This window comes from Eucyclogobius newberryi, unplaced genomic scaffold, assembly GCF_026437365.1.
Source record: "Eucyclogobius newberryi isolate DKJ021-1_F unplaced genomic scaffold, fEucNew1.0.hap1 SCAF_60, whole genome shotgun sequence".
Lineage (NCBI taxonomy): Eukaryota > Metazoa > Chordata > Actinopteri > Gobiiformes > Gobiidae > Eucyclogobius > Eucyclogobius newberryi.
This window is the reverse complement of record NW_027316279.1, coordinates 135,127-157,500: the sequence shown is the minus strand read 5'-3', so window position 1 is coordinate 157,500 and position 22,374 is coordinate 135,127. Positions and strand designations below refer to the sequence as shown.

The following is a 22,374-nucleotide window of genomic DNA, read 5'->3' as shown; positions in this document are numbered from 1 at the left end:
GGCTCTGGAGGTGCTCCGGGGGCTCCAGGGGGTGCTTGGTGGAGACCATGCCCAGCCAGAGTGGCCCTTCCCCGGGGTGAGTCTGGGGAGAGTGGGGGGTGGCTCTGGGGGTGCTCCGGGGGCTCCAGGGGGTGCTTGGTGGAGACCATGCCCAGCCAGAGTGGCCCTTCCCCGGGCAGAGTCTGGGGAGAGTGGGGGGTGGCTCTGGAGGTGCTCCGGGGGCTCCAGGGGTTCCAGGGGGTGCTCAGTGGGGGCCATGCCCAGGCAGAGTGTCCCTTCCCCGGGGTGAGTCTGGAGGAGTGGGGGGTGGCTCTGGAGGTGCTCCGGGGGCTCCAGGGGTGCTTGGTGGAGACCATGCCCAGCCAGAGTGGCCCTCCCCCGGGGTGAGTCTGGGGAGAGTGGGGGGTGGCTCTGGAGGGCCTCCGGGGGTTCCAGGGGCTCCAGGGGGTGCTTGGTGGAGGCCATGCCCAGCCAGAGTGGCCCTTCCCCGGGGTGAGTCTGGGGAGAGTGGGGGGTGGCTCTGGGGGTGCTCCGGGGGCTCCAGGGGGTGCTCGGCGGAGGCCATGCCCAGCCAGAGTGTCCCTTCCCCGGGGTGAGTCTGGATGAGTGGGGGGTGGCCCTGGAGGGGCTCCGGGGGTTCCAGGGGGTGCTCGGCGGAGGCCATGCCCGGCCAGAGTGTCCCTTCCCCGGGCAGAGTCTGGGGAGAGTGGGGGGTGGCTCTGGAGGTGCTCCGGGGGCTCCAGGGGTTCCAGGGGGTGGTCGGCGGAGGCCATGCCCAGCCAGAGTGTCCCTTCCCCGGGGTGAGTCTGGGGAGAGTGGGGGGTGGCTCTGGGGGTGCTCCGGGGGCTCCAGGGGGTGCTCGGCGGAGGCCATGCCCAGCCAGAGTGGCCCTTCCCCGGGGTGAGTCTGGAGGAGTGGGGGGTGGCCCTGGAGGTGCTCCGGGGGCTCCAGGGGCTCCAGGGGGTGCTCGGCGGAGGCCATGCCCAGCCAGAGTGTCCCTTCCCCCGGGTGAGTCTGGAGGAGTGGGGGGTGGCTCTGGAGGTGCTCCGGGGGCTCCAGGGGGTGCTTGGTGGAGACCATGCCCAGCCAGAGTGGCCCTTCCCCGGGGTGAGTCTGGGGAGAGTGGGGGGTGGCTCTGGGGGTGCTCCGGGGGCTCCAGGGGGTGCTTGGTGGAGACCATGCCCAGCCAGAGTGGCCCTTCCCCGGGCAGAGTCTGGGGAGAGTGGGGGGTGGCTCTGGAGGTGCTCCGGGGGCTCCAGGGGTTCCAGGGGGTGCTCAGTGGGGGCCATGCCCAGGCAGAGTGTCCCTTCCCCGGGGTGAGTCTGGAGGAGTGGGGGGTGGCTCTGGAGGTGCTCCGGGGGCTCCAGGGGGTGCTTGGTGGAGACCATGCCCAGCCAGAGTGGCCCTTCCCCGGGGTGAGTCTGGGGAGAGTGGGGGGTGGCTCTGGGGGTGCTCCGGGGGCTCCAGGGGGTGCTCGGCGGAGGCCATGCCCAGCCAGAGTGTCCCTTCCCCGGGGTGAGTCTGGGGAGAGTGGGGGGTGGCCCTGGAGGTGCTCCGGGGGCTCCAGGGGCTCCAGGGGGTGCTCGGCGGAGGCCATGCCCAGCCAGAGTGTCCCTTCCCCGGGGTGAGTCTGGGGAGAGTGGGGGGTGGCTCTGGGGGTGCTCCGGGGGCTCCAGGGGGTGCTCGGCGGAGGCCATGCCCAGCCAGAGTGGCCCTTCCCCGGGGTGAGTCTGGAGGAGTGGGGGGTGGCCCTGGAGGTGCTCCGGGGGCTCCAGGGGCTCCAGGGGGTGCTCGGCGGAGGCCATGCCCAGCCAGAGTGTCCCTTCCCCCGGGTGAGTCTGGAGGAGTGGGGGGTGGCTCTGGAGGTGCTCCGGGGGCTCCAGGGGGTGCTTGGTGGAGACCATGCCCAGCCAGAGTGGCCCTTCCCCGGGGTGAGTCTGGGGAGAGTGGGGGGTGGCTCTGGGGGTGCTCCGGGGGCTCCAGGGGGTGCTTGGTGGAGACCATGCCCAGCCAGAGTGGCCCTTCCCCGGGCAGAGTCTGGGGAGAGTGGGGGGTGGCTCTGGAGGTGCTCCGGGGGCTCCAGGGGTTCCAGGGGGTGCTCAGTGGGGGCCATGCCCAGGCAGAGTGTCCCTTCCCCGGGGTGAGTCTGGAGGAGTGGGGGGTGGCTCTGGAGGTGCTCCGGGGGCTCCAGGGGGTGCTTGGTGGAGACCATGCCCAGCCAGAGTGGCCCTTCCCCGGGGTGAGTCTGGGGAGAGTGGGGGGTGGCTCTGGGGGTGCTCCGGGGGCTCCAGGGGGTGCTCGGCGGAGGCCATGCCCAGCCAGAGTGTCCCTTCCCCGGGGTGAGTCTGGGGAGAGTGGGGGGTGGCCCTGGAGGTGCTCCAGGGGTTCCAGGGGGTGCTCGGCGGAGGCCATGCCCAGCCAGAGTGGCCCTTCCCCGGGGTGAGTCTGGAGGAGTGGGGGGTGGCTCTGGAGGGGCTCCAGGGGTTCCAGGGGGTGCTCGGCGGAGGCCATGCCCAGCCAGAGTGGCCCTTCCCCGGGCAGAGTCTGGAGGAGTGGGGGGTGGCTCTGGAGGTGCTCCGGGGGCTCCAGGGGGTGCTCAGTGGAGGCCATGCCCAGCCAGAGTGTCCCTTCCCCGGGCAGAGTCTGGAGGAGTGGGGGGTGGCTCTGGAGGTGCTCCGGGGGCTCCAGGGGTTCCAGGGGGTGCTCAGCGGAGGCCATGCCCAGCCAGAGTGGCCCTTCCCCGGGGTGAGTCTGGGGAGAGTGGGGGGTGGCTCTGGAGGTGCTTCGGGGGCTCCAGGGGGTGCTCAGTGGAGGCCATGCCCAGCCAGAGTGGCCCTTCCCCGGGCAGAATCTGGGGAGAGTGGGGGGTGGCTCTGGAGGTGCTCCGGGGGCTCCAGGGGTTCCAGGGGGTGCTCAGTGGGGGCCATGCCCAGCCAGAGTGGCCCTTCCCCGGGGTGAGTCTGGAGGAGTGGGGGGTGGCTCTGGAGGTGCTCCGGGGGCTCCAGGGGGTGCTCAGTGGAGGCCATGCCCAGCCAGAGTGGCCCTTCCCCGGGCAGAGTCTGGAGGAGTGGGGGGTGGCTCTGGAGGTGCTCCGGGGGCTCCAGGGGTTCCAGGGGGTGCTCAGTGGGGGCCATGCCCAGCCAGAGTTGCCCTTCCCCGGGGTGAGTCTGGAGGAGTGGGGGGTGGCTCTGGAGGTGCTCCGGGGGCTCCAGGGGGTGCTTGGTGGAGACCATGCCCAGCCAGAGTGGCCCTTCCCCGGGTTGAGTCTGGGGAGAGTGGGGGGTGGCTCTGGAGGTGCTCCGGGGGCTCCAGTGGCTCCAGGGGGTACTCAGCGGAGGCCATGCCCAGCCAGAGTGGCCCTTCCCCGGCCTCATATGCGGCAGAGTGCGGGGTGAGCAAAATGGGTTAAAATGGGTTAAAATGTGAAAAAAAACACCAAAATGAGCAAAATGAAATAATCCCCCATCATCAGTGCACTGTTTGACCCCAGAAAAGCACTCCCCTGGGGCCTGGAGGTGATCTGACCATCATAGTATAGCACCCTATGCCCCTGAGGGACTTAGAGTAAAAACCGAAATAGTACACTATACCCGAAAAGACTCTGTCATTTTTCCGGGCCGTAGTACGAAGTTGTGAGCAAAAGGGGTGAAAATGGGTTAAAATGTGAAAAAAACACCAAAATGAGCAAAATGAAATAATCCCCCATCATCAGTGCACTGTTTGACCCCAGAAAAGCACTCCCCTGGGGCCTGGAGGTGATCTGACCATCATAGTATAGCACCATATGCCCCTGAGGGACTTAGAGTAAAATCCGAAATAGTACACTATACTCGAAAAATTTCAAAGTGTGGTTAAGAGTACCAAGGGCACGGGCTTCCATGTCAGAGTACCAAGGGCACGGGCTTCCAGGCGGCTGCCCCTAAGGGGTTTAGCCCGCGAGGGGGTGCTTAAGGGTGGGTCCCCGGGTTCGGAGGGAGAGCCTGGTCCCCGGTGGTCATCCCCGGAGTCCCGGAGCCCAGGACCCGGGGAAGAGTGTGCCCGGGTCGGGGCTGAGTCTGGTGGAGTGGGGGGGTGGCTCTGGAGGTGCTCCAGGGGCTCCAGGGGGTGCTCAGCGGGGGCCATGCCCGGCCGGAGGTGCCCGGAGCTCTCCAAGGTGGCTCCAGGGGCCCGGAGCTGTCCATGGTGGCTCCAGGGGCCCGGAGCTCTCCGAGGTGGCTCCAGGCGGTGCTCAGCTGAGGCCATGCCCGGCCGGAGTGGCCCTTCCCCGGGCAGAGTCTGGGGAGAGTGGGGGGTGGCTCTGGAGGTGCTCCGGGGGTTCCAGGGGGTGCTCGGCGGAGGCCATGCCCAGCCAGAGTGGCCCTTCCCCGGGCAGAGTCTGGGGAGAGTGGGGGGTGGCTCTGGAGGTGCTCCCGGGGCTCCAGGGGTTCCAGGGGGTGCTCAGTGGAGGCCATGCCCAGCCAGAGTGGCCCTTCCCCGGGCAGAATCTGGGGAGAGTGGGGGGTGGCTCTGGAGGTGCTCCGGGGGCTCCAGGGGTTCCAGGGGGTGCTCAGTGGGGGCCATGCCCAGCCAGAGTGGCCCTTCCCCGGGGTGAGTCTGGAGGAGTGGGGGGTGGCTCTGGAGGGGCTCCAGGGGTTCCAGGGGGGTGCTCGGCGGAGGCCATGCCCAGCCAGAGTGGCCCTTCCCCGGGGTGAGTCTGGAGGAGTGGGGGGTGGCTCTGGAGGGGCTCCAGGGGTTCCAGGGGGTGCTCAGTGGGGGCCATGCCCAGCCAGAGTTGCCCTTCCCCGGGGTGAGTCTGGAGGAGTGGGGGGTGGCTCTGGAGAGGCTCCAGGGGTTCCAGGGGGGTGCTCGGCGGAGGCCATGCCCAGCCAGAGTGGCCCTTCCCCGGGGTGAGTCTGGAGGAGTGGGGGGTGGCTCTGGAGGGGCTCCAGGGGTTCCAGGGGGTGCTCAGCGGAGGCCATGCCCAGCCAGAGTGGCCCTTCCCCGGGCAGAGTCTGGAGGAGTGGGGGGTGGCTCTGGAGGTGCTCCGGGGGCTCCAGGGGGGTGCTCGGCGGAGGCCATGCCCAGCCAGAGTGGCCCTTCCCCGGGGTGAGTCTGGGGAGAGTGGGGGGTGGCTCTGGAGGTGCTCCGGGGGCTTCAGGGGGTGCTCAGTGGAGGCCATGCCCAGCCAGAGTGGCCCTTCCCCGGGGTGAGTCTGGAGGAGTGGGGGGTGGCTCTGGAGGAGCTCCAGGGGTTCCAGGGGGTGCTCGGCGGAGGCCATGCCCAGCCAGAGTGGCCCTTCCCCGGGCATAGTCTGGGGAGAGTGGGGGGTGGCTCTGGAGGTGCTCCGGGGGCTCCAGGGGGTTCTCAGTGGAGGCCATGCCCAGCCAGAGTGGCCCTTCCCCGGGCAGAGTCTGGAGGAGTGGGGGGTGGCTCTGGAGGTGCTCCGGGGGCTCCAGGGGTTCCAGGGGGTGCTCAGTGGGGGCCATGCCCAGCCAGAGTGGCCCTTCCCCTGGCAAAGTCTGGCCGTGTGCGGGGTGGATGATCCCTGCTCCGCCTCACGCGAGTTGGAGACCGGCTGGGTGCCCTTTTATCCATGAGGCACTGCACTGCCTCCGGCAGCCGAGTTCGGGGCCCGGTGAGGGCTCCAGGCTCCAGGGGCTCCGACCCGGAGCCTCCGACCCGCAGAAGGTGCTCCCTGGTCGGGCAAAGTCTGGCCGTGTGCGGGGTGGATGATCCCTGCTCCGCCTCACGCGAGTTCGAGACCGGCTGGGTGCCCTTTTATCCATGAGGCACTGCACTTCCTCCGGCAGCCGAGTTCGGGGCCCGGTGAGGGCTCCAGGCTCCAGGGGCTCCGACCCGGAGCCTCCGACCCGCAGAAGGTGCTCCCTGGCCGGGCAAAGTCTGGCCGTGTGCGGGGTGGATGATCCCTGCTCCGCCTCACGCGAGTTCGAGACCGGCTGGGTGCCCTTTTATCCATGAGGCACTGCACTGCCTCCGGCAGCCGAGTTCGGGGCCCGGTGAGGGCTCCAGGCTCCAGGGGCTCCGACCCGGAGCCTCCGACCCGCAGAAGGTGCTCCCTGGCCGGGCAAAGTCTGGCCGTGTGCGGGGTGGATGATCCCTGCTCCGCCTCACGCGAGTTCGAGACCGGCTGGGTGCCCTTTTATCCAAGAATCAACTGGAGTGTGGAGCTTCTACGGGCCTCCAGGGGCACTGCCGACCCAGAGCTGTGCCCCGGCTTCAGTTCTCTGTATCTCAGGAAGTTTTTTATTTATACATTTATTTCATCCATAATCTCTGGCGCCTAAAGGGTTAAACATCTGCGAACATGCTGGTTTATAGAATGGAACGAAACCTCAAAAACTGTGCTGCTAAACAGGATTCGAACCTGTGCGGGGAAACCTCAATGGATGTCGAGTCCATCGCCTTAACCTCTCGGCCACAACAACAATATGTTTAAGAAAGTGGAAATGATACACATTATTCTCTGAAACCAACGCAATTACGTTACCAGATTTAACCCTCCATGAACTCTTGCAGGATTGCTTCAATGATATCTGCAGACAGCATGTTTTATTAAGCATTGTAAGCTCATGTTTGGCAAGACATACCCATATTGGAAGTTGGGAATGTCGCCCAGGCTGCCTCGGCAAGAACTAGAAATTCTAACCCCTAGACCATATGAGAAATTTAAAGATCAAGAGTAACCGATTGAATTGTAACATAAGCCTAATTGATGTTTGAGAGGTTAAGGAACAGTGCATAGTTGGGTCATCAGCTTTTAAACATGCATTTTTAATATATAAATGTGCTTGGTTCTGCATGTAATGGAAAGCAGCACATATCTCGGGATTTGTATTTTGCTTTTGGTTCAGCCAAATAGAGCCACTTTGTGATTTTTAATACAGTTTTCTTTTAGATGGGATAAGACGCACTATCAAGCAGCTCTGAGTTTGTGTTGTGCCCCTCTACATATTCTGGCCGAGTGTTTTAAGGCGCTAGATTTAAGTTCCGGTCCCAGTGAAGGCATGCTTTCAAGTACAACCGCTGCTACATGGCATGGAACAGCTAAAGGTTGATTACTACATATTGCATGCTGCATCCTAAATGGATGAGATTTTTCTATGCCTCTCTTGACACCATCCAGTTTTATTTCACTTGTATCCACAGCGAGTCTTATTCATACTGTGGATTCAAGTCTTCCATAAGGCTGACCACGATGTTCCCATGCCAGGAGTTGAACCCAGGCCACCTGGGTGGGCCACTTTGTCTCACCTTCCTGCAGGTAGTGTGGATGGATGAAATAATATTGTTTGAATTTTACAAGTGCCGCCAGGTTCAAAGGTAATGTGGGACTGGGAGCTTGCACCGAAGCTTGCGTTTGAGCATCTATCTCGGCATCAGATGAGAATAAACCTACTCTATACCATACTTACACTTTTACTGACAGATATTTCAACAAAAGGTATCTAAAAAAATCACTGCCTTGTAATATGGCAAGGTGACAGTCCACAATGTATTTATTGAGTTTTTTAAGCTTGTGGATGCAATTTTGATTTTTGAATATCCATTAGCCAAAGAGTAGGAGCTATCATTTATGTCCGTGGCTGGAGAGCCGGAGCGCGGTCAAATGGCCGCGCAGTTTCAGGGACCGCGGCATTTCCCTTATAGCCCGTTATAGCCTCATGGCTAACCCTAACCTTAACCTTAACCCTAACCTAAACGCTAACCCTAACCTTAACCCGGCGCGGTCTAAAACGGCGCTAAAACGCGTTCAAATAGCGCAGCAGTTTCAGGAGCCGCGGCGCGCGGCCGGCACAAAAATAACATGGCAGTTTCGGCCGCGCTTCGCGGCTCTGCAGACACTCCCATCGTTTATACTGCTCAAAGCCCAAAACTACTTAAAAACTTCACTGTAGCGGAAAACAGTTTTGACACACTCCAGATGGGACTTGAACTCACAATCCCTGGCTTATCCATTAGGCCACTGGGGCTCCACGTGTGCTGATGTGATGAATTTAAGCGAAGGTCTCTATAAATCAATGCACTGCAACGTGCAAACTAGCAACGTATATAGTATTGCCTGGAGATGCTGGGGATTGAACCCAGGACCTCATACATGCAAAGCATGCGCTCTACCACTGAGCTACATCCCCTTCATTAAAAATGCTCAGAAATGATAGAATTCACAAAAACAGAACAGATAGAATAGAAACAGAACAGAAACCGTGATCGGATAAAAAATTCTATTCTGTATTTTTTTTTAATTCATATTTTACTGGTTATGACACAAGTTGTTACTTTACTTACATGTGCGTCACTTTTTGTGTGTTACAGTAACTTCTTTGGCCTGATCACCCAGTCCACAAGTGTTCCTGTACCTATATATTTACAAATCAAGCACTGTTAAGCAGGTGACGTCCTTTGCTGGTCAGGGGGAAGAGAAAGGTATGTTTCCAGCAGGGTTCTAAGAAATATGAAGCAATGCCAATGGATTTCTTGCCCATCGGCTTGACCACCTGGCCACCACAATACTGCATCTTTGGAAAAATACAGTGAAAGCTTGAGACCAATAAAAAATCAAGATATGCTTGTCCAGTCAAGCATTGCTGGAAAACATGTCTGATCCAAAATGAAGGAAAGTATGCGCTCTATCGCTGACCCACTTTGTCTAGAAATGCTCCAAAAAGAAACACCATCAAACCCACTGGTTTATAGATGCATGGAAAAGCTAAAGCGTGATGACAAACTTTTGCACGCTGCGCCCAAATGGATGCCATGTTTCTATGCCTCTCTTGACATCCATCCAGCTTGAATGTACTTGTATCCTCAGCGAGTCTTGTACACAATGTGGCTGCAAGTCTTCCAACAGGGCTGACTAGATATTCCCATACCGGCTCTCACCTGGGTGAGAGCCAGGAATCCTTTTTTTTTTTTTTTATCTTTTATTATCAAAAACATCTTAAAACAAGTATTTACATATATTTACATGAATGTACAGACAAACATGACACACAAGGGCAAGGGAATGGGATACACAAGGGCAGGGGGAGACGAGACAAAAAATTACAGAAAATCAAACACACAATCATTCTCCAAACATTCTTCAGTGATGGGGGGTGATGCCGTGGTTGGGGGGGTGATGCCGGGGTCAGAAGAGGATGTCCAGGTTTCCAGAGGGTGTGAGGTGGATCAGGGTGTTGTGGGGGACGAGGTGGGTGATGAACCGGTGCTCTGCTGCCATGTGGAGGTGTCGGAGGTGTGCGGCCAAGAGTCCTTTGAAGATGGGCCAGGGTTCTGCTGTTTTATTGTCACGGAGATGGATGTTCCTGTTGAGATATAATGTGTACCGGGCTATGGAGAGGGTTAGTCGGGCGAGATGGGTGTTGGCTCCAGAGCGACTCTGTCCGGGACCAAAGAGGAGGAGCCAGGGCTCCTGGTCGTCCCCTCCTAGGGCCGCCGGCGGTGGGAGCCTCCAGGACAGCCTCCGAGCGAGGAGGTCCTGCAGTCGGGACCAGAACGGGCGGACGGCCGGGCAGGTGTACAGCATGTGCTCCAGGGTCTCGGGGGGTCCGTGGCACACGGGGCAGTCTGCAGCGTAGCTGTCGGGAAGAAATGCGTGCAGTGCTGCGGATGTAAAGACGATCCTGTGTCTAAATCTGAAGTCAAAATGACCTACGTTATGTGGGGTGTACCAATTAAAGATGTTGGCCCAGAATGTTGCGATGGTGCGTGCGGGGAATGTTAATGACCATTTGTGTTCCGAGGCGGGACGCCTGAGCACTCCCGGCAACAACAACTGATACAGGATGCGGGTGGGTAGGTCTGTGAAGATCCTAAACCTCCCCGTGCTAACAAATACATTAAAATTCAACTTACCTGTCGTGCTCCCCATTTGGCCCAAAGTGCTTCCCCAATGCCTGACCAGATTCCTGTTAAAAATACTTACCATACCACTAATATACTTTCTCCTAAACACTTTACCTGCTAACCTAAAACACTTCCCTATATAATCTACACTAAAATTACCTTTCACGTCAAATACCTTACCTACATATTCCAGCCCAGCCTCCTCCATCGCCCCACTGATCATGCACTCGCGCTTCCCGGGGGGAGCGGAGAGCAAGTCAGGGTTATGACGGAGGGGCATGTGCGCGAGACCCTCACCGCTGTCTGGAACCGCCACAGTCAGGGGCCTGAAAGTCCTCCACGCCTCCAAGAGTTCCCTCTCGAAGGGGGGGAGGCCTTCCAGGACCGAAACAGGGGGCATCAAACACAAATTATAAACACCAAACTTACCTAGACTATTAACAAACTCACCTATATAATCCTTCCATGGAGCATCTACCTCAACGTCTAGAAATTTCCGAATTGTTTTCAGCCTGAAGGCCTTCTTCCTTAACTCTAAATCTGCTAACTTTAAACCTCCCTGATCGTACTCACCTATCATAACCTTATGTGCAATAAAGCCCCTCTCACGATTCCACAAAAAGTGGTTTATCACTAACCTTAATTTGTTAGCATAGACCCCCGGCAGGCCGTACACGGAGAGTGCATGGTTCAACATGGACATGCACAAAGAATTTACAACTAAGACTTTACCTTTTAATGTCAGATTACGACGTCTCCAAAAATTCAAGCGCGCTGTAATTTTCTCGCACAAAGGCGACCAAAGTGCAGTACGACACGCCTCCTCGTCTCTGCCCAGGGGGACGCCGAGGACCTTGTAGGAGTCCCCGGCCTCCCGGAGCTGGACAGGGAGAGGAACAGGCGTGACGCTGCCGCAAAATTTAACCGTGGTTTTATCGAAATTGATTTTGGCCCCTGAAGCGAGGCCGTAAACATTGAGCACGTGGAGAGAGGCGTTCAGGCTCTCCACGTCTCGGAGGATCAGATTTGTGTCATCTGCGTACTGAAAAATTTTGACTTCCCTACCCGCAGGCGTGGTCAGTCCCCTCACCGCCGCGTCCGCCCGCAACATGGCCGCCAAAGGCTCAGCGGCGATGCTGTAGAGGAGCGACGAGAGGGGACAGCCCTGCCCGACTGATCTTTTTAAGGGGAAAGAGTCAGTTAGAAACCCGTTGACTTTGACCTTACTGACCGCAAAGGAATAGATGAGCTGTAGCCAATTAACAAACCGTTCGCCGAAACCTAACTTACCTAATACAGTCCAGAGGAACGAATGCTCAACTCTGTCGAACGCCTTGTTAAAGTCTACACTAACGTGAATACCACCGGTCGCGTGCATCTGCCGAAGGAGATATCTCAGAGACAAAACTGTGTCTGAGATGTCCCTCCCGGGGACGCTGTAGGCCTGCGAGGGGTGTATGACGGATCCAATCACACGCTTTAACCTACCTGCTAATACCTTTGCTAAAATTTTATAGTCTACGTTCAAAAGGCTAATGGGCCTGTAGTTGGCGAGGCTGCTCCTGTCGCCCTTCTTAAAAAGCAGAGTGACGACACTCATCGCAAAACCATCGCCAACTCTACTCTCACTCTCAAAATCCTGATATAATAGGAGTAGGATCGGAGCTAACCTGGAAGCGAAACGCTTGAAAAACTCACAGGTTAGTCCGTCCTCTCCGGGGCTTTTTCCTGTATTTAAACTCTTGACTGCAAGCCTCTATCTCCATGAGAGACAGAGGCGCGTCGCACAGCTCCCTATCCTCCCTGCTCAGTGTGCGCTCCAGAGCACCTACAGCCTGGTCTAAAGCCTGCTCTGCCACTCCGTCTGAACTAAAAAGCCTACTATAGAAATCCTTTCTCCCGAACAGCACCCCGACTCTGGAACTCCCTCCCCCAACCTGTCCGCCACTCTCCCTCACTCACAACATTCAAATCCCGCCTAAAAACATACCTCTTCACCCAAGCCTATGACCTCCCCTACCCCTAGCCTCCTCTACCCCATTGCCTACACTTCTACCCCCTGTTACATCCCCATCTTTTTCTCTCTACTTCTTCTGTCTTGTTCATTTTATCTGTATATTAATGTGTTCTGTACGTGTTGTCCCCCCTGTCTGTAAATACCCCCCCCCTTTTTTTTATTATGTTCAGCGTCTTTGGGTCACTGAAAAGCGCTATATAAATAAAAGTTATTATTATTATTATTATTATCCTGCGCTGTCTCTAAAACCTCACTTACCTCGGAAACAATCTTACCTGTCTTATCTATCAACTTATCTATGTGCATCTTTCCCTGTGTAGCCTTCTCACAGCCGAAGAAGAACGCTGTCGAGCGTTCTCCTTCGACTGTGTGTCTGGCTTTTGCCCTCAAAATTGCACCCTGACACCTACTTACCTCCAGCTGCTCCAGCTCAGCGCGCACCACCAGGTACTCTGGATCCACAGGGCCAGTGGTGGAAGCTGCGCCCTGGTCCAGGACCTGCAGGCGCTGGCGGAGAGCGGTCTCCCTCCTGGTCGACAGCCACGCCTTGTGTTTGCTGTAATTGACACAGAGCTTTTTAATGCGTGTTTTTGCCATCGGCCACCAATCGACCACGCTGTCGATCAGCTCCAGCTCCATGTCAAATACATCAAACAAAAAGTCCATTTTCCTACAAAAAGTTTCATCACCGAGGATGGAGCTGTTTAGGACCCACAGTCCTCCATTCCTCGGTGATGAAACTAACCCAAAATAAATATCTAAAGTGGAGTGATCACTCAAGCCTGACCACTTGTAGGAAGCACCACTGACTCTCTGTGCCAGGTCTGAGGAGGCAAAACAGAGGTCAATACGGGACTGCTTCAGGACGCCCTGGACGACCTGCCGCTTGGAGAAATCCTTCAGGAAGGGGTGGATGAACCGCCACACCTCCGTCAGGTTCCTGCTGGCGGCTTCTTCCAACAGGGCTGTCCTGGCAGTGCTGTTTTTAAAAGAGTTATTAATGCCGATGTCTGTCTTGCAAAGTGTTGTATTAAAGTCACCGATTATGATTGTATTGTCGTTCGCAAAGCGAAATATTTTTTTGAAGAATTGCCTCCTCAGACCATCATCGTTCGGGGCGTAGATGTTAATTAGTCTGAACTTCACTGTGTCCGTGAAGTCCAGGACCAGGAAGGAGCCCTCTGGGTCGGCGTGTACCAGGGTGGGTTGGCCTAAGACACCAGGCCTCACCACCGTGGCCACACCGCGCGAGCACGCCGTGCCCAGGGCCCAAAATACAGAGCCTACTCCCATGCTCCGCACTTGTTGCGCGTGGCTGACATCCCAGTGCGTTTCTTGGATGCAGAGCACGTCCCACTTGGAAAAGTGTAACGCGCTCTGCATCCGCACTGGGCTCCGCAGGCCGCCTGCGTTCCAAGAAGACAAGGAGAACGCCATTAAGAGGAGACTTTGGAGGATACAACCCATCTTTTATTTCGACTTCTTTTTGGCGCCCGTCGCATCTGACTCCCACACTCTTTTTCTGACTTCACGGGTGGAGAAATCCATGAAGTCATCATTAAAAACCGTCTCGAGCTCACCTCGTGGGGCAGAGCTGCGTGTGGAGGATGGTGGGTTGATGGAGCTTTCTGGTGGCGCTTTTGATGTGGCTGGAATGGAGGAGGCGGAGGAGGTGGAGCTGCTCTGAGCAGCAGCGCCCTCTCCATCTCCTGCCACCTGCTTCCTGCGTCTTGTCCCTTTCTTATCCTTCTTCTCCACCTGTCCCCTCTTACCACCGTCCGACTGGAGCTTGGGATCATCACCCAGCCCTGTGGTGATGTCCCCCCCTTTAGAGGTAAGATGCGGGGCCTGTCCCGCACCCATCCTCCTCCCGGGTTCAGCCTCTGCCTCCACGGGCTTAGGAGTTGGACCCTCACGAGTCCCCTCCCTCTGGTCAGGAGGAGCAGTTTGTCCTGCTCCCACCTTCCCAGACGCCAGCGCTGAGCCGAGCACCATCTCCAGTGCGACGGGCACCTCCTCGTCTGAGGAGTCAGAGGAGCAAGAGGAGCCAGACACCTCTGGCTCCCCTGACTCCTCCACAGCCTCCTCCTCCAAAACCTCCTCTACTTCGGAGAGAGCAGTTGCGGGCACGTTCTGGGCCACGTCACTGCTCTCTCCTCCAATGGCGTCCTCCCTGTCCTCCCCTCTGTCCTCCCCTCTGTCCTCCTCTCTGTCCTCCTCTCTGTCACCCGCACCACACGGACATAAGTGGCGGAACATGCGGCACTCCCTGCACTTCGGGGCCCGCTGCGCGACGCACTCGCGCGCGTAATGCCCCTGGCTCCCGCAGTTGCGGCACAGAAAGTCAGGGCACTCCCTCAGAATATGGCCAGGCTGGAGACACCCCCTACACACCCGCACCTGCCTGTCGTGTATTACCCTGAAGTACTCGGGGCCCCCCGCGGTGTCAAACCTGACAGAATACGGTAAGGACTGCACCGTGTCCGTGAACCTTACCCGTACAAACCTGGTGCCGTCCGCCACGTTCGTCCCCGGCCACATTCTCCTCCTCACCTCGGAGACCGGCTGGGTGCCCTTTTATCCATGAGGCACTGCACTGCCTCCGGCAACCGAGTTCGGGGCCCGGTGAGGGCTCCAGGCTCCAGGGGCTCCGACCCGGAGCCTCCGACCCGCAGAAGGTGCTCCCTGGCCGGGCAAAGTCTGGCCGTGTGCGGGGTGGATGATCCCTGCTCCGCCTCACGCGAGTTCGAGACCGGCTGGGTGCACTTTTATCCATGAGGCACTGCACTGCCTCCGGCAGCCGAGTTCGGGGCCCGGTGAGGGCTCCAGGCTCCAGGGGCTCCGACCCGGAGCCTCCGACCCGCAGAAGGTGCTCCCTGGCCGGGCAAAGTCTGGCCGTGTGCGGGGTGGATGGCCCTGGGTCTGGGCGGCGCTAAGATCACGGAGCGGGTCACCTCCGCGTACAGCCCGTGGTCAGCGTGACACTGTGCTGTGCCCCGAGCAATCAGAGCAAACAGGAAGCTTCTGGAAGTGCCCGGGAGTCTGGTAAAATCAAGCCGAAAATAGACCCTCTCATGCCGGGTCTGAGCGGCGCTTAGAGCGCGGAGGAGCGCGGGAGCGCGGTGCTCCATTCAGAGGCTCCGTGATCCGACGCTCACCTCCGCACCTCCGAACCATGACTTGACATTACGGCTGTGAAGGAGCCTTGGAAGCTGGATAAAACCAGAACGGGGCCCATCGATCGCGGTTCTCGTGTGCCCGTCAAACGAGCTCCTTGCCCGGTAGCCGCACAACCAGGAAATGTACCTGTTTCGATTGCGAAAAACGTCATTCTCAAAAACCGCCCGCCCGTCCCTCCCAGCATTACCATTTTGCACATTCCGCGTGAGAGCAGCGTAAGAATTTCTCGGGAGCAGCGTGATTTAGCCCGGGATTCTTGAGCTGAACGCTTATTCCCACGACAGAGTCCAACGGGGTATAGTGTACTATTGCCGAAAAACGACAGAGTCCCTTCGGGCATAGTGTACTATTTCGGTTTTTTTTCTAAGTACAGCAGGGGCATATGGTACTATACTCTGGTGGTCAGATCACCTCCAGGCCCCAGGGGAGTGCTTTTCTGGGGGCAAACAGTGCACTGATGATGGGGGATTATTTCATTTTGCTCATTTTGGTGTTTTTTCACATTTTAACCCTTTTCACCCCTTTTGCTCACATCTTCAAACTCGGGCCCTGATTACAAGTTCTGACCAAATGATGACAAACACGGTATTTATTATGTATTTTTTTCATTTTTTTTTATTTTTCCAACTTATACATCCATCATTGGTGCCAGGCAGGTTGTGGAGAAAGCAGTGAAGAAAGGAGAGAGCCATCACAGAAAAGATGTCCATCCAGGGTCAAGGTACCCTGCACTTTTACATATCCAAATGACAGCATTTAAAGTTTTTTAGCGTATGGTATCTCTCGTTGCATGGAACCGCACAGAGGCCAACGCCACACTGACGGCACCTGTACTTTGTTTGCCGCCTGCCTTTGGTACGAGAGCGGTCAGAGCACACGGCGCAGTCTGGACGTCCCTCTGCTTGACAAAGCCAATGACGCTCTGTGAGTCTCTGTGGCATTTCACCCTCCGGTCTTGAGCGCCTCTCTTGTTTTTTGGAGTGATCAGCCAGTAATGCATCAATAATGTTCTGAATGTAAACCTTTAAAGGTTTGTGTGGGCCTGGAGTGGATTTGGTGTATATGATGTGTGAGTTGACAATACTTATGCTTATAATGGCATTGAATATGCGATGATACCATTTCCGGGACCTGTGTGGAAAGAGGTATGTCTTCATCCTCTGGTCAGCAGTGTCCACTCCACCCATGTAGGCGTTGTACTGGTCGACACATACAGGTCTTTTGATGTCACGGAAGCCAGTGTCATCTGTCTTGGACCGGATCCTCCTCTGAACACAATCATTTCCATGGACTGTGGACAACATGGTGAGACGTTTAGTATCGTGCCAAGCACAAGCCAGGAGTTTTCCCTTTCTGCAAAAAACTGGGTCATCTCCTTTTTTCAGCTGTAAGACACTTTTACCAAGGCATTTTGGCATCCCCAACCTGGTAATCCTTACCGTCCCACACAGTCCAGTTTCCAAATCTTCTAATTCATTTGCAATTACAGGCGAGGTATAGTAACTGTCCATGTAAATCTCGTGTCCTTTGCCCGTAAAGGGAGAAACCAACTCACGGACAACTGCGTGTGTTGCACTGATGTTGCTTGCATTATTTTTGTACTGTCCAGTGTGCATTGACCAGCGCAAAACATACCCTGAACAGCTTTCACTCAGGGCATACACTCTATAGCCATATTTGTCAGGTTTATTCGGAGAGTAACATTTTAGTGAAGATCTCCCCTTGAAAGCTATTGTCATTTCATCTAAAGAAAGCTCCTTGATTGGACTGTAAACTGCTGCAAATTTGGGAATAATCAAATCTATTATTGGGCAGACTTTGAACAGTTTATCGTGCCCGGGCTCGCCTGTTCTCACATAATCATTATTGTTGACAAAATGAAAGAACGAAAGAATGATTTCAAATCTGTTTCTTGACATTACATTTCCAAATCCAGGCGTTTGTGTAAGCCAAAATGTTCCCCAGTAATCCTCGATTTCAGGTTTCTCAACAAGGCCCATGGAGAGATGCAAAGCGAAGAAAGCTTTCATTTCGGTGACTGATACATCATACCACTCAAGAAATCTTGAATGTGGCTTCAGAATCATAGGTGCCATACACTGATGTGCATATCTATTTGTCTCATCAGTAATGAAAGTCCAAAACTGATCGGTCAGAAAGAGTGACAGAATATCAAATGGATTAGCATCCGTCAGATCCATCTCTCCTGTGTAGCCAACTGGGTCTTCAAAAGGTTTGATCCATGCCTCAAATACCTCGACCTCTCTCAGCATGTCCCAGCTCTCATCCACCGGGCAAGTTTTACTGCAGCCACTGGTTCCACTGGTTCCTCGCCTCCGTCTGTCCTTTGCACCTGTCCGTTGTTTCGAAGTCCCTTCATCTCCACTTGGAAATCCATCGTCACTCTCGGGGAGATAATACCCTTCAGAGTCAGAATCTGCTGTAAATTGCATGCCACGTGTACTTCCTCCAGCCATTTTTTTCCTTACCGGATCTGCCCTGGATCATACCTGGCTAATAAGAGGAAGTTGCACCGAACCGACCAATGACTGAAGTGATTCATTTTCTACTATTATTTCATTAATTTCCTTGTACGGTAAAGTCGCATTTCTGCGACTTTGGCGCTTAAAGGGTTAAGACGACCTCAACTTGAGCCACTGTTGGCTTCTGCAATCATAAGTGCTTCTCTTTGGGGTTGTCTTGGTTGTGACTTTGGCCTCAATAACTGCAAGTATCTCAAGTTTTGAAAAATACCATGAAGTTTTCACTCTACCTGGTCATTCACATTACCCTGGCACAAGCACTGACTTGACTTTTGAATGCAGTAAGTGCTACTTGTTGGGGTAGTGTTGATGTCTTTGTCTGCATGCACTTTGAAATTACGTTCTGGAAAAGTTTGTTTAAACACCAGTTTCAGAGAGTCATTCTTATTTCCCTAACATGAGCATTGACTTGTCAATGAAATTCAGTAAGTGCTTTTTGTTGGGGGGCAGTTCCATATGACAAAAGCCTCCATTGGTAATGCAAAAGAAAAAGTCCTTGCTCCAAGATTACTTCAAATGGAACCACTTGTGCTTCTTCATGCTCATAAGTGCTCCTCTTTGGGGTTTTCTTGTCAGCAACTTGTTCACGAATAGGAACTGTACGGCCAATATCAGGACTCCTGTGCCAAATGTAAGTCAAAAGTAGAGCTCAACCACAGCCATGATCTGTCTGCATTTTATAGAAAGTGCTTCATAGTTGGGGTGTTGTTCTGGCTTCACTATTTAGCATTGCACAATAGAATATATCAGCTTGTTTTCTCAGTAATATCACTCTGTCTCTAGACACTGACTCTTGGGCAGTGATGCTGGCTTTAAAATCGAAATACAAGAATTGTTTCTTTTTCAGTAATAAACTAAACTGAACTTTTACTTTGATCAATGTCCATGATATTGTATGGCTCTTGGCTCCATAAACACTGTTGTTGATGGCTTGCATGTAAATTGACACTCGTTGAAAAAAGAGGGTGGGACCATGGCACACATTGGTTTGCAGTCAACTCAAGACAGTTCTAGGTTCCACCGAGATTTTAACTCGGATCACTGGATTCAATGCCCAGAGTGCTAACCATTACACCATGGAACCATACAATGCAATACCGTCATGTAGGATTGAATTTGATGAGGGTTGGTGATCAATCTGATATGATATATCACATGCAGTGTTTTTGATGTAGGGGAACCACGGGAAGTTCTTTTCGCATTAGGCAAGTCCAAATTCTGTCTACATGCCGGCATGAGTCATTAAAATTGTATGGTCTAGTATTGTGTTTAATATCTTACAATAATTACATAGTAATACAACCGCCTGAACAGGGACTTGAACCCTGGACCCTCAGATTAAAAGTCTGATGCTCTACCGACTGAGCTATCCAGGCTCTGAGTGAGACAGAGCCAAATGGAGCCTGGATCATTTCATAGCTGTGCATAACCTTTTTTGGGAACAGTGTTCTTTTAGCAGCAAATAAACTGGATCCAGAGTCTGACTCCCATGAGGCCTTGCATCTTTACAATGTCAATGACAATGTAATCCTTCAATGGGTACCAAAGACAGTTGCAAAAATGATTTTGAAGTTTCACAATGATTCAACTTGTTTGGCTGATCACTGGCTATGTATTTTATGTCTCTTGTTGGTCTGCATCGATAACTTTGTTGACGGCTTGTATGTAAATTGACTACACATTGAAGGCCCATTTGCAGAATGGCCATTACCACAGTCGTTGAAACCCTGAAAAGAAGGTGGGGCTATGGCATACGGTACTTATACTGGTCACATACCTTAGCCAGCACAACTCACCAGAGACGGCCAAGAAGACATCGGAAGAAGATCTGGAGTACAGCAGCCACTTTGATAGGAATATCTGGATTCAGTGGAGTTCAACAGGAGCATTGACTTGTTTTTTTTCAGTAAGTTCTACTTGTTGTGACCACCATTTAAGACATTGTGAAGCAAACACATTAAGACGACCTCAACTTGAGCCACTGTTGGCTTCTGCAATCATAAGTGCTTCTCTTTGGGGTTGTCTTGGTTGTGACTTTGGCCTCAATAACTGCAAGTATCTCAAGTTTTGAAAAATACCATGAAGTTTTCACTCTACCTGGTCATTCACATTACCCTGGCACAAGCACTGACTTGACTTTTGAATGCAGTAAGTGCTACTTGTTGGGGTAGTGTTGATGTCTTTGTCTGCATGCACTTTGAAATTACGTTCTGGAAAAGTTTGTTTAAACACCAGTTTCAGAGAGTCATTCTTATTTCCCTAACATGAGCATTGACTTGTCAATGAAATTCAGTAAGTGCTTTTTGTTGGGGCAGTTCCATATGACAAAAGCCTCCATTGGTAATGCAAAAGAAAAAGTCTTTGCTCCGAGATTACTTCAAATGGAACCACTTGTGCTTCTTCATGCTCATAAGTGCTCCTCTTTGGGGTTTTCTTGTCAGCAACTTGTTCACGAATAGGAACTGTACGGCCAATATCAGGACTCCTGTGCCAAATGTAAGTCAAAAGTAGAGCTCAACCACAGCCTTGATCTGTCTGCATTTTATAGAAAGTGCTTCATAGTTGGGGTGTTGTTCTGGCTTCACTATTTAGCATTGCACAATAGAATATATCAGCTTGTTTTCTCAGTAATATCACTCTGTCTCTAGACACTGACTCTTGGGCAGTGATGCTGGCTTTAAAATCGAAATACAAGAATTGTTTCTTTTTCAGTAATAAACTAAACTGAACTTTTACTTTGATCAATGTCCATGATATTGTATGGCTCTTGGCTCCATAAACACTGTTGTTGATGGCTTGCATGTAAATTGACACTCGTTGAAAAAAGAGGGTGGGACCATGGCACACATTGGTTTGCAGTCAACTCAAGACAGTTCTAGGTTCCACCGAGATTTGAACTCGGATCACTGGATTCAATGCCCAGAGTGCTAACCATTAAACCATGGAACCATACAATGCAATGCCGTCATGTAGGATTGAATTTGATGAGGGTTGGTGATCAATCTGATATGATATATCACATGCAGTGTTTTTGATGTAGGGGAACCACGGGAAGTTCTTTTCGCATTAGGCAAGTCCAAATTCTGTCTACATGCCGGCATGAGTCATTAAAATTGTATGGTCTAGTATTGTGTTTAATATCTTACAATAATTACATAGTAATACAACCGCCTGAACAGGGACTTGAACCCTGGACCCTCAGATTAAAAGTCTGATGCTCTACCGACTGAGCTATCCAGGCTCTGAGTGAGACAGAGCCAAATGGAGCCTGGATCATTTCATAGCTGTGCATAACCTTTTTTGGGAACAGTGTTCTTTTAGCAGCAAATAAACTGGATCCAGAGTCTGACTCCCATGAGGCCTTGCATCTTTACAATGTCAATGACAATGTAATCCTTCAATGGGTACCAAAGACATTTGCAAAAATGATTTTGAAGTTTCACAATGATTCAACTTGTTTGGCTGATCACTGGCTATGTATTTGATGTCTCTTGTTGGTCTGCATCGATAACTTTGTTGACGGCTTGTATGTAAATTGACTACACATTGAAGGCCCATTTGCAGAATGGCCATTACCACAGTCGTTGAAACCCTGAAAAGAAGGTGGGGCTATGGCATACGGTACTTATACTGGTCACATACCTTAGCCAGCACAACTCACCAGAGACGGCCAAGAAGACATCGGAAGAAGATCTGGAGTACAGCATGAGTCATTAAAATTGTATGGTATAGTATTGTGTTTAATATCTTACAATAATTACATAGTAATACAACCGCCTGAACAGGGACTTGAACCCTGGACTCTCAGATTAAAAGTCTGATGCTCTACCGACTGAGCTATCCAGGCTCTGAATGAGACAGAGCCAAATGGAGCCTGGATCATTTCATAGCTGTGCATAACCTTTTTTAGGAACAGTGTTCTTTTAGCAGCAAATAAACTGGATCCAGAGTCTGACTCCCATGAGGCCTTGCATCTTTACAATGTCAATGACAATGTAATCCTTCAATGGGTACCAAAGACAGTTGCAAAAATGATTTTGAAGTTTCACAATGATTCAACTTGTTTGGCTGATCACTGGCTATGTATTTGATGTCTCTTGTTGGTCTGCATCGATAACTTTGTTGACGGCTTGTATGTAAATTGACTACAAATTGAAGGCCCATTTGCAGAATGTCCATTACCACAGTCGTTGAAACCCTGAAAAGAAGGTGGGGCTATGGCATACGGTACTTATACTGGTCACATACCTTAGCCAGCACAACTCACCAGAGACGGCCAAGAAGACATCGGAAGAAGATCTGGAGTACAGCAGCCACTTTGATAGGAATATCTGGATTCAGTGGAGTTCAACAGGAGCATTGACTTGTTTTTTTCAGTAAGTTCTACTTGTTGTGACCACCATTTAAGACATTGTGAAGCAAACACATTAAGACGACCTCAACTTGAGCCACTGTTGGCTTCTGCAATCATAAGTGCTTCTCTTTGGGGTTGTCTTGGTTGTGACTTTGGCCTCAATAACTGCAAGTATCTCAAGTTTTGAAAAATACCATGAAGTTTTCACTCTACCTGGTCATTCACATTACCCTGGCACAAGCACTGACTTGACTTTTGAATGCAGTAAGTGCTACTTGTTGGGGTAGTGTTGATGTCTTTGTCTGCATGCACTTTGAAATTACGTTCTGGAAAAGTTTGTTTAAACACCAGTTTCAGAGAGTCATTCTTATTTCCCTAACATGAGCATTGACTTGTCAATGAAATTCAGTAAGTGCTTTTTGTTGGGGGGCAGT

The 22,374-nt window shown here is 53.2% G+C and overlaps 4 non-coding genes across 4 annotated transcripts; all 4 read right to left on the bottom strand.

Moving 5' to 3' along the window:
• Window positions 1–6,342: 6,342 nt before the first annotated feature.
• trnas-cga (transfer RNA serine (anticodon CGA)) lies at window positions 6,343–6,425 on the bottom strand. The gene has a single exon. It is a non-coding gene; the product is annotated as a tRNA-Ser (tRNA).
• Window positions 6,426–8,060: 1,635 nt separating this feature from the next.
• Window positions 8,061–8,132, bottom strand: trnaa-ugc (transfer RNA alanine (anticodon UGC)). The gene has a single exon. It is a non-coding gene; the product is annotated as a tRNA-Ala (tRNA).
• Window positions 8,133–18,889: 10,757 nt separating this feature from the next.
• On the bottom strand, window positions 18,890–18,962 carry trnak-uuu (transfer RNA lysine (anticodon UUU)). The gene has a single exon. It is a non-coding gene; the product is annotated as a tRNA-Lys (tRNA).
• Window positions 18,963–20,754: 1,792 nt separating this feature from the next.
• trnak-uuu (transfer RNA lysine (anticodon UUU)) lies at window positions 20,755–20,827 on the bottom strand. Its single transcript has one exon. It is a non-coding gene; the product is annotated as a tRNA-Lys (tRNA).
• Window positions 20,828–22,374: the final 1,547 nt, after the last annotated feature.